We start from the raw sequence: 12357 nt of genomic DNA, 5'->3' as shown, positions 1-12357 counted from the left end.
AGCCTCATCGAGTGGCGGCCGATCACTGACCGCATCATCCTAGCCCGCCTTAGAGGTCGAGCACGGAACGTATCCATTGTTCAGTGTTATGCCCCAACGGAAGTAGCAGAGCCCGAAGATAAAGATAATTTCTACGACGCACTTTACGGATGTCTACGCAGAATTAGGAAGGCGGACCTTTGCATAGTTATGGGAGACCTAAATGCAAAGGTAGGTGCAGACAACGCAGGCTTGGAACTGGTGATGGGGCGACATGGCACGGGCAGCAGGAACGACAACGGTGAACGACTAATAGAAGCGTGTGCGAGTTTTGATTTTGTTATTGGCGGAACTGTGTTTCCCCACCGGGAAATACATAAGAATACTTGGACGTCGCCAGACCAACGCACACAGAACCAGATCGACCACATAATGGTAAGCAGGAAATGGAGAAGATCCCTCCTAGACGTAAAAGTCCGGCGTGGTGCAGATATGGCAAGCGACCATCACCTTGTGGTAGGCGTTGTCAAAGTCAAGCTTGCTGCAGTCAAACCCAAACTTACTAGTAAGGCGCCAAGGAGATTCCTGGTGGATAGCCTGAAGCAAAAGGAGGTCAAAAGGAACTTTGTGCAAAGCCTAATTGCGTTGACAAGTGAAATACAGCATGCCGCCCCAAGGGATCTCGATGACAGCTGGAAGCTGCTAAAGACCGCATTTATCAGCGCAGGTGAAGCAACTGTGGGCTACAGACAAAACTCTAGAGAGGAGTGGATTTCTCAAGAGTCGTGGAATATAATAGATGAGAGAAAATCTGTTAAAGCCCTACTCAATACAGCGCAGTCACTAGGAGCGAGAATTGATCTTGGAAAGAAGCACGCGCAATTAAACAAGGAGGTTAAGAGAAGCGTGAGAAGGGACAAACGGGCGTGGATCAACGACCTGGCGGCCCTAGCGCAACAAGCAGCTGAGAGCAACAACACAAAGTTACTTTATTACATAACTAAAAAGCTGTCTGGAAGGAGATTTGCAAACTCTCCTCCTCTAAAAGCGAAAGATGGAGCTCTCCTAACATCTAAGGACGACCAGCTGGAACGCTGGACAGAATATTTTACAGAAGTTCTTGTCCAGACTGCGGTTTCCGCAGCAGAGCAAACAGAAAAGCAGGTGGATAACGATGCAAAAGCACCTGAAAGTGGCGAATTAAAGATAAAAATTGATCCTCCTTCATATGCGGAGATCAGGACTGCCATTTAAAGTCTCAAAGGTGGTAAAGCTCCAGGAATAGATGGGGTTCCACCCGAGTTCCTCTCTGCGGACAGTTCAACCACTGCGAAGCTTCTGCAACCCATTGTAGTAATGGCATGGAATCAAGAAGAGCTGCCCTCGGACTGGAAGAAGGGTATAATTATAAAACTCCCAAAGAAGGGCAGCCTTAGTCTCTGTGATAACTGGAGAGGAATAACATTGCTTACGTCGATAAATAAGCTTATGGCGTTCATTATCTTTAAAAGAGTATCTACAGCTCTAGAGCCGCATCTGCGTGGGGAGCAAGCGGGCTTCCGACCAAATAGGTCATGCATAGACCAAATCAACACCTTGCGCATACTGATCGAGCAGTCGCAGGAGTGGAACTCGCCACTATACCTGGTGTTTGTCGATTTCACAAGAGCATTCGACAGCTTAAATCACGCATTCCTGTGGAAAGTACTAAAGGATTACGGGGTACCCGACAAAATAGTAAGAGTTATCAAGGCACTTTACAGGGATGCTTCATCCTGCGTGGCTCATGGTGGGGTGCTCGGAGAGAGCATCGCGATAAATGCAGGTGTAAAGCAGGGATGTGTACTATCGCCCTTCTTGTTCATTCTCGTTGTAGATCACATCCTGAAGAGTTTAGAGAGGGCACCCAGAGGGGTACTCTGGAGTTTTCAGAAACGTTTGGAAGATTTAGACTACACAGATGACATCTGTCTTCTGGCTCATACATTTCGGGACATGCAGGAGAAGCTGAGTGAGCTTGCTGACCTGGCGCTGGAGGCAGGACTGCGTATTAATATTCGTAAAACCAAGAGTATGCGTCTGGGCACTAAGGTTCGAACGAGCTTTGTGCTCGGGGGAGAGACGATTGAAGAGGTTGACGAATTCTGCTATCTTGGCAGTGTGGTGACGTGCACGGGCGGAGCCGAGTCTGATGTAGCCAGCAGAATCAAAAAGGCTCGTCAAGCGTACTTGGTTCTCGGAAATGTATGGGCCTCCTCCGTATACTCGATTGGCACAAAGCTTCGCATATTCAACTCAAATGTGAAGTCGGTGTTGCTTTACGGATGCGAAACATGGAAGATTACTGCCAGCATAACGAGATCCCTGCAAACGTTTGTGAACAGATGCCTGCGACGTATTTTGCGCATATTTTGGCCGCAAACAATATCAAATAGAGAGCTATACATCCGCGCAAATCAGCCTGAACTGGAACGGGAAATTAGGAAAAGGAAGTGAAAATGGATTGGCCACACGCTACGTAAGCCTGTTGGCGATATAAATAGGCACTCCCTGGAATGGAATCCTCAGGGGACAAGGAGCCGTGGACAACCCAAGCAATCTTGGAGAAGGACTGTGCTGAGTGAAGCCAAAGGACAAAATTATTCCTGGAACCAAGTAAAACACTTGGCTTCCAACAAGACACGGTGGCGCAGCTTCGTGGAGGCCCTATGCTCCTAATGGAGTTTAAGGATTTATTATATATATGTTAATTAAAATTAAATTATTATAATATAATATTATTTGATTATATATATATATATATATATATATATATATATATATATATATATGTATATATAATTGTATTATTTTCAATTGTATTTAACCATATTACATTTTTTTAATCTAACCATATTACATTTTTTTATTTATCTTAATATAAACTTAAAAATATGTATATCTTAATAGTAAATATCTATGAATTTTAATATTATAATTATTGTATGCTTATATTTTCAATCTACATATAACGGTAATTCATAATTTCTAGGAATATTGTTAAATCTTTGTAAAACTACGTCAGCATCCAACCACTTGCCGATACAGGCTCGGCACTGGTTGGATGGTTTAATCACACACAACACGCATTCACACTCCTTACATTTAATCTTTACATTCATGTTTAATCCATGCAATTGATTCATAATGGCATGCCAGTTCGGCCTGTACCCGTATCCCGGCACTCGATGACGATAAGGAGACACGAGAAAACACGCCTCGCACAGTCGTTGTCGAGGGTGTACCGGCCATATATAGAAGGGACGAATCCCTATGACGCAATAATATGTATTTAGTGTTTGATATGCGCCATAATCGTCGTTATGATTTTGAGGAAGAACCCCGTCGGCCTCCAACGAATCTACTGCCGGTTCTTTTACCGGTGGTTTCATATTTTCTATAAAATATACTATTTTTTAATATGTGTAAACATAAAATAAATTATTATATCTCTTACTTTTGTTAAAAGTTTTCGTTGGCACACAGTCTGTTTACAGTAGCATTAAGATGGCCAGGACGAACCAATTGTTGTATAAACCGCACGATCAAACACACCAACCGACTCTCACTTCTAGTCCTCGACTACTGAGCGTACCTTCAAATTCATCCTTCTACATCTCACTATTGTCACAGCGTTTGTTTATCATATAGGTGCTGTCCGTTGTCGCCGGACAGCACCTATAACAGCGATGAAGACAATAACCGTAGAGAAGTTATGAAAAAAATAGTGTCGCGTCCCGAATTTTTAGCGTTGGATGGACGTACGAAGTGTTGCGCTATTTATTTTTATTTTGAATACGGCTCAGATAACTTGTGTTATTCATGTATGATCGCTTCACCAGACACTGGTGAGCACATACGTGAACGTCGAGATCATGTAACCGAGCCGTACGACGTAATGACCATTCAATTTTGCACAGATTGTCGTAATACTCCATTGTTCCAAATATATCCATGCAACATGTGCCCGATTTGCATGAAGTGATAAAAAAAAACATTATCGCAACTGGGACATTATACATAACGTGCACAACATGGTGTGGATAATTGAAGAGAAATCTGTGGAGCCTCCAAAATCTGACGATAATTTAATAATGGAATGTATTACAACAGATATCACCGATGGTTTGCGTGAAGAAGATCAAGGAGTGAAATTGACGGATGTGCAACGAATATCGCCGGTGCAGTTTCTTCGCGATCGCGAACTAGGTATACGCGGAACCGGTCAACGCTTCGCTAGACAAAGAGTCGTTATCAATACCGATTCTCCTTATAAGTGGGATTCTAACGTTAGACGAAAAGTGTATCGACGGCTGCGGGACGAGTGCGTTAGCGAGGAAGAATCACGTGCAGCTCGCCGTGCTGACGTTGTGCCGTATCATATTAGACCTATTGTTGACTATCGCTATTGGGCGTCTAAATTTTGTGAACAGCTCTATGATTGTGAAGCAACATACATTAAGATTCATACAGGTATTGGGAAATACGTCGAATTGGTGGTGATGAACAATTCGATACGTATGTATATGTACCCTGACCGTCTCAATAATCCTAATCATCTATTGATGTTTCAAAAAACCTATGAACGTGACTTTGATGATATTGATAATTGGGAGAATAATCATGGATTTAATGTCCCCTACTTCAGTTCTGGTTCTTTTATGTCTGCGCACTATCGCATTCAAAGTGGCAAACGATATTGTTCAGCGTGCGATCGAATCACGTGCAAGTGCTCCATCGAAGAATGTGACGTGATTTAAAAAAGAGACAGTATTAAAAAAAAAACATGAAACATCTCGATAAAACGGAACGCGACCTGGTGGAAAGATCCAACCAAATCGCTACCTTGGACGAATATCTCGCATGGGAACAGCGATGCGAGAAGTTTATTGAGCAGCTCGAAGAAGACTGTCGTTCCAAACGTCCGCGGGTCTCAGACGGTTCTCAGACTGTCGGAAACAGGTCATCTTTAGTGGCAAGAATCGCGCGACTCAATGGTGCGCAGACTCCATTACAGAGACGGTTCGTACATATCGGTGGTGAGCACGCGGCGGGCAGTAGTAGCGGTAACGAAAACGCGGAAAAACTCGTTTGGCGAGAGATCGATGCCGCGTTCGAATGGCGTGTAATGACCGGTGCGGTGATAAATATCAATTACATCGAACCGCGAAAATTTCTCGAAGACGCCGAAGTCATCGTGCTCGATCGTGTGCGGAACGTCATGCAAAGACACGCAAGTGTAAAGATAAATACCGTGTTCAACGGCGAGTTTGTGACGGGTGACAAACGTGCGAACAAAAGTGTCAGCACGGGAAACCGTGAACTCTTTCGTGCGTCCGATCTGCGCGAGTGGTACGAGCTACACGTTATCGAGCCTACTTTATCGCGTCTCGAAGAGTTTCAGGAACGCGATAGCGGATGGGCGTTGTCGCGTATACTCAATTTGACAGTGAACGTGAACAAGTACAATCCTTTGCGCGCGGGATGTTACATCAATTTACCGGAAAAATTAAATCGAAAAAAGCGGTGATCAACGTGCAATCGATGGACAATGCTTGCTTCGCGTGGTCAGTGGTGGCTGCTTTACATCCAGCCGAAAGACATTCAGAACGGGAATCCTCGTACCCTGATTACACAACAGTATTAAATTTACAAGGCATTGAGTAACCAATGACTTTGAAACAGATTAAAAAGTTCGAACGACTCAACGATATATCCATCAATGTGTATACCATCGAGGAAGAAAAGACGCCGAACGTTCTCCCGATACGGCTCACCGACCTGAAGAGAGAAAAGCACGTCAATTTGCTGTACGGGCAGGACCCGCGAGACGACAACGTGGGACATTTCGCGTGGATAAAAAATCTATCGCGTCTCGTTAGCTCGCAATTGAGCAGGTACGATGGTCGGAAATACTTTTGCGATCGGTGAGTACTTATACTCCTTTTAATAAAATTATAAAATATTTTATTTTTTATTTAATAATTTTCAAAATTGTATTTTTTTTCTTTTTTGCAGATGTTTACATTATTTTCATTCGAGCGAGAAATTGGAAGCCCACGGAGTAGACTGCCGAGAGATAAACAACTGTGCCATCCGACTACCGAGCGAGGACGACAAGTGGCTGAGATTCAAGAATCACAGCAGGAAGGAACGACTTCCGTTCGTCGTGTACGCCGACCTGGAATGTACCCTCGAGAAGACGGATGCGGATCCGACAAGGTCCACATACACGTCTCAACATCATCGGGTATTTAGCATAGGATATTACGTGCGGTGCTCGTACGACGACTCGTTATCCGCGTATCGATTTCGTCGCGATAAGGATTGCGTCGCGTGGTTCGCCGAGGAACTAAGACGTTTAGCACACGACGTAAAGAACATCTTGTCCGATAATATACCCATGACGGATTTTACGCGAGACGAGTGGAAAAATGTAATAGTGCAACGCACTGTCACGTGTGCGAAAAACCGTTCGAGCCAGACGACGTGCGCGTACGCGATCACTGTCACTTGTCCGGTCGTTATAGAGGTCCCGCGCATTCCAGCTGTAATCTAAATTACACAGATTCGCATTACATTCCCATAGTATTTCATAATTTATCGGGTTACGACGCGCATTTTATTATCAAGGAAATAGCTACAGCCTACGAAGGACGCGTAGACTTACTTCCAATCACGAAGGAAAAATACATTTCATTTATGAAAAACGTCAAAAACACTGAGGATAAAAACTACCAAAATTGCATCAAATTAAGATTCATCGACTCGTACAAATTTCTTAGCGCGAGTCTCGAAAAATTAGCGCATCCTTCCTCGATAAGAATAAGTTAAAAATTATACGTTCAAAATTTTCCGCGTTATCCGACCAAGATTTCGAATTATTGACGCGAAAAGGTGTCTTTCCGTACGAGTACATTGACTGCGTCGAAAAGTTGGAGGATGCGTGTTTACCATCGCGCGACTCGTTTTACAGTTCATTGACAGGCGACACCGTATCCGAGAGCGATTACGCGCACGCCGTCAACGTCTGGCAGCGGTTCTCCATTCGAACGCTCGGTGCCTACAGCGATCTGTGTAATAATACGCCGGATCGAGTCCATAACTCGCGACGCAGCTATCGCGAAAATTTTCAAAGATATCGGCCAACAGCAAGACATCGATCTTTGGACGATATCTTAGTTTTAGTTTCCGTTCGTGGGATCTGTACGAGTACCCAATGTTGCAGAGCACGACCAAGCATTCGTGGGCCGTCAAAACGGCGACTCAGCTGGAGAAGCCGCGGTACGTTATCTTTGCGCTGCAGACCGGCCGCAAGAATATCATGTCGCAAGATGTTAGCGTATTCGATGACTGTAACTTGACCAATGTGAAACTTTATCTAAACTCGGAATTTTATCCGTACGATGACTTGAATCTAGATTTTGGCAAAAATCGATACGCCGTCCTTTTCGATATGTACGCGCGTTTTCGTAAAGCTTATTACGGATACGACAGCTTCGATACGCTTTGCAGCGTGTATACATTCCTAACGGAAGGACCTTTTGTCGTCATTGATTGCTCGCGACAAAACGAATCTGTCAAGAGCGCCACCGTGGATGTGCGAATAGAATTTGATTGTAAAGAGAATGTACCGGCAAATACTACAGCCTATTGTCTCATCTTGCATGATCGTGTAATCGAATACTGTCCGTTGTCGAACGTAGTGCGCAAAATCATGTAAATTGCGATATCAGCAGATATTGCGATATAAGAGATACATATGTAGCGCGATAAGATACAGATTGCTTCGTCGTTTCGTTATGATCGTACCAACGTTTGTCGATCTGCAAGGATTCACCGTCGGGATGAAATTTGTCGTAAAGGAGGTGGCGGTGCTGAGAAACGGGACCGTTTTGACACATTACATTTTACATGTCCCATGCCATGGAGTCTCCTCGCGAAATCCGATAAGTCATGCGCTTCCTGGTTGATTGCAAATCACCATGGACTACGATGGGAGGACGGAAACGTGTCCTACAGCATGGCGAAACACCTAATTACATCGGCTGTACTTGGAGAAGGTGACGAGACGTCAACTCTTGTGTACGTCAAAGGATGCCAGAAACGAGAATGGCTGGTGGATCTGCTTGAGAATAAAGCGAGAAGACATCTAAAAATTGAGACTTTGGATGCAGATTACGAAGATTGCGAATCTTTAAATAATCTAGATGTTACTAATACTGTAAGATGCGGAAAACATGTTAAGAATTGCGCATTACAAAATGTATTTAAAATATTTAACTGGTGGTCGCGACACCAGAAAAAAATATGATTTTTTTTAAATAAACTATATATGTATATATAAACGTTTTATTTTCTTTTCCCACATACTTTGTAGTATAATATAGATGTTTTAAGTGCATGATAATTGTTTTAAAGATGTTTTAGTTGTTTGATAGTTGTTTTTAACGATGTTTTAGTTGTTTGATAGTTGTTTTTAAAGATGTTTTAGTTGTTTCATAGCGGTTCAATAGCTGTTTTAGTTGTTTGATAACTGTTCAAGAGCTGTTTCATAGCTGTTTCATAGCGGTTCAATAGCTGTTTTAGTTGTTTGATAGCTGTTTTTAGCTGTTTCATAGCGGTTCAATAGCTGTTTGATAGCTGTTTTAGTTGTTTGATAGCTGTTCAAGAGCTGTTTGATAGCTGTTTTAGTTGTTTGATAGCTGTTCAATAGCTATTTGATGGCTGTTTTTAGCTGTTTAAAAGAAGTTTGATAGCGGTTCAATAGCGGTTATACAGATCGCAGTTATACTGATAGCTGTTTTTAGCTGTTTAATAGCTGTTCAATAGCAGTATTACAGATTAAACCATTGAAAGTTAATGGTGCGATATCGTTTTCGAGAATATGTCTTGCGGTGACTTCATCGCACACGTGCAAAACTGTACATCGTAGATTTTTCGCAAGGCGCATCCGTACGAATGCTGAGATCATTGTGAAATTAGATATGATAAACAAACGCTGTGACAATAGTGAGATGTAGAAGGATGAATTTGAAGGTACGCTCAGTAGTCGAGGACTAGAAGTGAGAGTCGGTTGGTGTGTTTGATCGTGCGGTTTATACAACAATTGGTTCGTCCTGGCCATCTTAATGCTACTGTAAACAGACTGTGTGCCAACGAAAACTTTTAACAAAAGTAAGAGATATAATAATTTATTTTATGTTTACACATATTAAAAAATAGTATATTTTATAGAAAATATGAAACCACCGGTAAAAGAACCGGCAGTAGATTCGTTGGAGGCCGACGGGGTTCTTCCTCAAAATTATAACGACGATTATGGCGCATATCAAACACTAAATACATATTATTGCGTCATAGGGATTCGTCCCTTCTGTATATGGCCGGTACACCCTCGACAACGACTGTGCGAGGCGTGTTTTCTCGTGTCTCCTTATCGTCATCGAGTGCCAAAATACGGGTACAGGCCGAACTGGCATGCCATTATGAATCAATTGCATGGATTAAACATGAATGTAAAGATTAAATGTAAGGAGTGTGAATGCGTGTTGTGTGTGATTAAACCATCCAACCAGTGCCGAGCCTGTATCGGCAAGTGGTTGGATGCTGACGTAGTTTTACACAGATTTAACAATATTCCTAGAAATTATGAATTACCGTTATATGTAGATTGAAAATATAAGCATACAATAATTATAATATTAAAATTCATAGATATTTACTATTAAGATATACATATTTTTAAGTTTATATTAAGATAAATAAAAAAATGTAATATGGTTAGATTAAAAAAATGTAATATGGTTAAATACAATTGAAAATAATACAATTATATATATATATATATATATATATATATATAATCAAATAATATTATATTATAATAATTTAATTTTAATTAACATATATAGTCCTTATACATATAGTGAAATGTAATTTATTATATTTATCATTTTCAAGAATATGTCTCGCGGTGACTTCACGCACACGTGCAGGTATTCGCGCAAACGGGGGTCGGGGGCGAGCGAGAGAAACCGCGAGCGAGAACACGCGAGGGAAAGAAAACGCGAACGGGGGAAAGATAACGGGGGCCGGGAGCGAGAAACCGCGCGCGAAGGAGAGATAACGCGAGCGTGCCGTGTGACGTCACGCGGACTCCGCGGCGCGGCGAAACGCGAACGCGGGTCCCCTCGCCCCGCGGCGCCCGAAAACGCGAACGCTCCGCGGCGCGGCGAAAACGCGGATCCCCCCTCGCCCCGCGGCGCGGCGGAAACGCGGTCGCCCCGCGGCGCCGGAAAACACGGCGCGGCGAAAACGCGGTTCCCCCTTCCCCTCCACCGCGACGCCTTAAAAACGCGGTTCCCCCCTCCCCCTATACCGCGGCGCCCGAAGACGCGGTTCCCCCCTCCCCCGCCCCCGCGGCGCCGAAACACACGGTTCCCCCCTCCCCCGCGGCGCCGAAACACACGGTTCCCCCCTCCCCCGCGGTCCCCCCGCCCGCGGTTCCCCCCCGCCCGCGGTTCCCCCCCCCCCGCCCCTCACCACCCCTCGAGCACCACCCGGGGGTAGAACCGGCCTACCTTACCTACTCGAGAGCCGCCGCCGCTACTGTTGCCGCCGCGGCGAACGCGACCGCGACCGCCGCCACGCCGGGTACGGCCCCCGATGATTCCAACTTAAAATGTTAAAACTGCGATCAGACGGGGCACCGGGCTAAGATCTGCAAAGCAACTCGGCGACAGCATTGTTATCGGTGCGGTAACCCGGGGTACACAACGCAGACCTGTCCTAAATGCTCGGGAAACGCGGAAGGGGGTCAGTAGAACGAGTCCCTACGCCCCCAACTGCCGAGAACGAGGCCCGAACCGCGAATACTCCAGACGATAGGCTGTCTCACTCGTACGTAACGCTCGATCCCGACGAGTTTCCTCCGCTGAAGTATTTCAAGATAGAGATAAGCGGTCGTCCCCTATTAGCCTTGGTGGACTCGGGATCAAACATGACGCTCCTTGGCCGCAAGGGGATGCAAATAGCGGATAGCTTGAGCATCCCGACCACGCGCGGGAGGGAGGTGCTAGGATCCGAATGGCAAACAGGCAGGTAGCTCCGATTAAGAGAGAAGCTTCGCTCCAATCCATCTAAAGGACAGGAGCCGAAAGATTTCGGTAGGAATATTGCCGAATTTGGCCGTGCCGTGTATAGTGGGGATGGATTTCCTAACAAAATTCGGTATCGCGTTAGACTTCGGAAAATCGGAGTGGTATTTCGCGGATAGACCTCGCGCTCATTACCAGTTTCATTCGAGAGAAACGGATTCTCACGATCATTGTGGACTTGCGGTACTAACGAAAGATTAGGAAAAAAATCTGAAAAAATTTTTACGAAATATAGTAACACCGTTGGAGGATCCCGGGCTAACAAATCTAACGGAGCATAAAATCGAAGTAGGAGATCACCCGCCGCTAAAACAACGTTGCTGCCTGGTTTCGCCGAAAGTGCAGGAGGCAATTCGCGGAGAAGTAGATAAAATGCTAGCGGCCGGGATAATTGAACCGTCCTCGAGTCAATGGTCGAATCCAATCGTGATGGTCAAAAAGTCGAATGGCAAGTACCGGTTTTGCCTACACTTTCGCGGAGTTAACAGGATATCGAAAAAGGACGCGTACCCAATACCACCGATGGAGGGGATTCTCAATAAGTTACGTTCGGCAAAATACATATCCACGATCAATCTCAGTCAGGCTTATTTTCAAATTCCTTTAAATAAAGATAGCGAGAGATTACCGCGTTTAGCGTCCCGGGAAAAGGCTTGTATCATTTCGTCCGGATGCCATATGGATTAACAGGCCCCCGCCACGTTTCAGCGATTATTAGACAGTTTATAGGCCCGGAAATAGAGCCTTTCGTTTTCGCGTACTTGGACGACATAATTATCGCGACGGGAATCTTCGAAGAACACCTCGAATGGTTAAAACGAGTGCTAGATAAAATCGCAGCGGCGGGATTAACGATCAATATGGATAAATGCAAATTTTGTAGAGAAAACGCGCTCCGTGATGGAATACCCGGCGCCCCAAACACTGAGACAATTGCGCAGGTTTCTCGGGATGTCATCCTGGTATCGGAAATTTATACCGGGTTTCGCGACGTTAAGTGAGCCCTTGACCCGCCTTTTGAGAAAAGGCAGGCGCTGGGAGTGGGGGGATAAACAAGTTCATGCGTTCAATAGCATCAGGGATAGCTTGATGGCGGCCCCCGTCCTGGCGTGCCCGGATTTTAAAGAGCCTTTCGTGTTACAGACCGACGCGAGCTCGGTCGGGTTGGGGGCGGTCTTGA

The 12357-nt window shown here is 44.8% G+C and overlaps 1 protein-coding gene and 1 pseudogene across 13 annotated transcripts in view; one reads left to right on the top strand and one right to left on the bottom strand.

Moving 5' to 3' along the window:
* Spir (spire type actin nucleation factor) overlaps positions 1 to 12357 on the bottom strand; it is a 270912-nt gene that overhangs the window by 167270 nt on the left and 91285 nt on the right. The gene's annotated exons all lie outside the window — the stretch shown is intronic.
* On the top strand, positions 2934 to 9691 carry LOC143908747 (uncharacterized; annotated as a pseudogene). Its single transcript, XR_013260239.1, has 2 exons — positions 2934 to 5945; positions 6037 to 9691. The product of XR_013260239.1 is annotated as an uncharacterized LOC143908747 (transcript).

Source organism: Temnothorax americanus, unplaced genomic scaffold, assembly GCF_048541705.1.
Source record: "Temnothorax americanus isolate GAGA-0224 unplaced genomic scaffold, ASM4854170v1 Scaffold114, whole genome shotgun sequence".
In the NCBI taxonomy this organism is placed as follows: Eukaryota; Metazoa; Arthropoda; class Insecta; order Hymenoptera; family Formicidae; genus Temnothorax; species Temnothorax americanus.
This window is presented reverse-complemented; position numbering and strand designations above follow the sequence as displayed.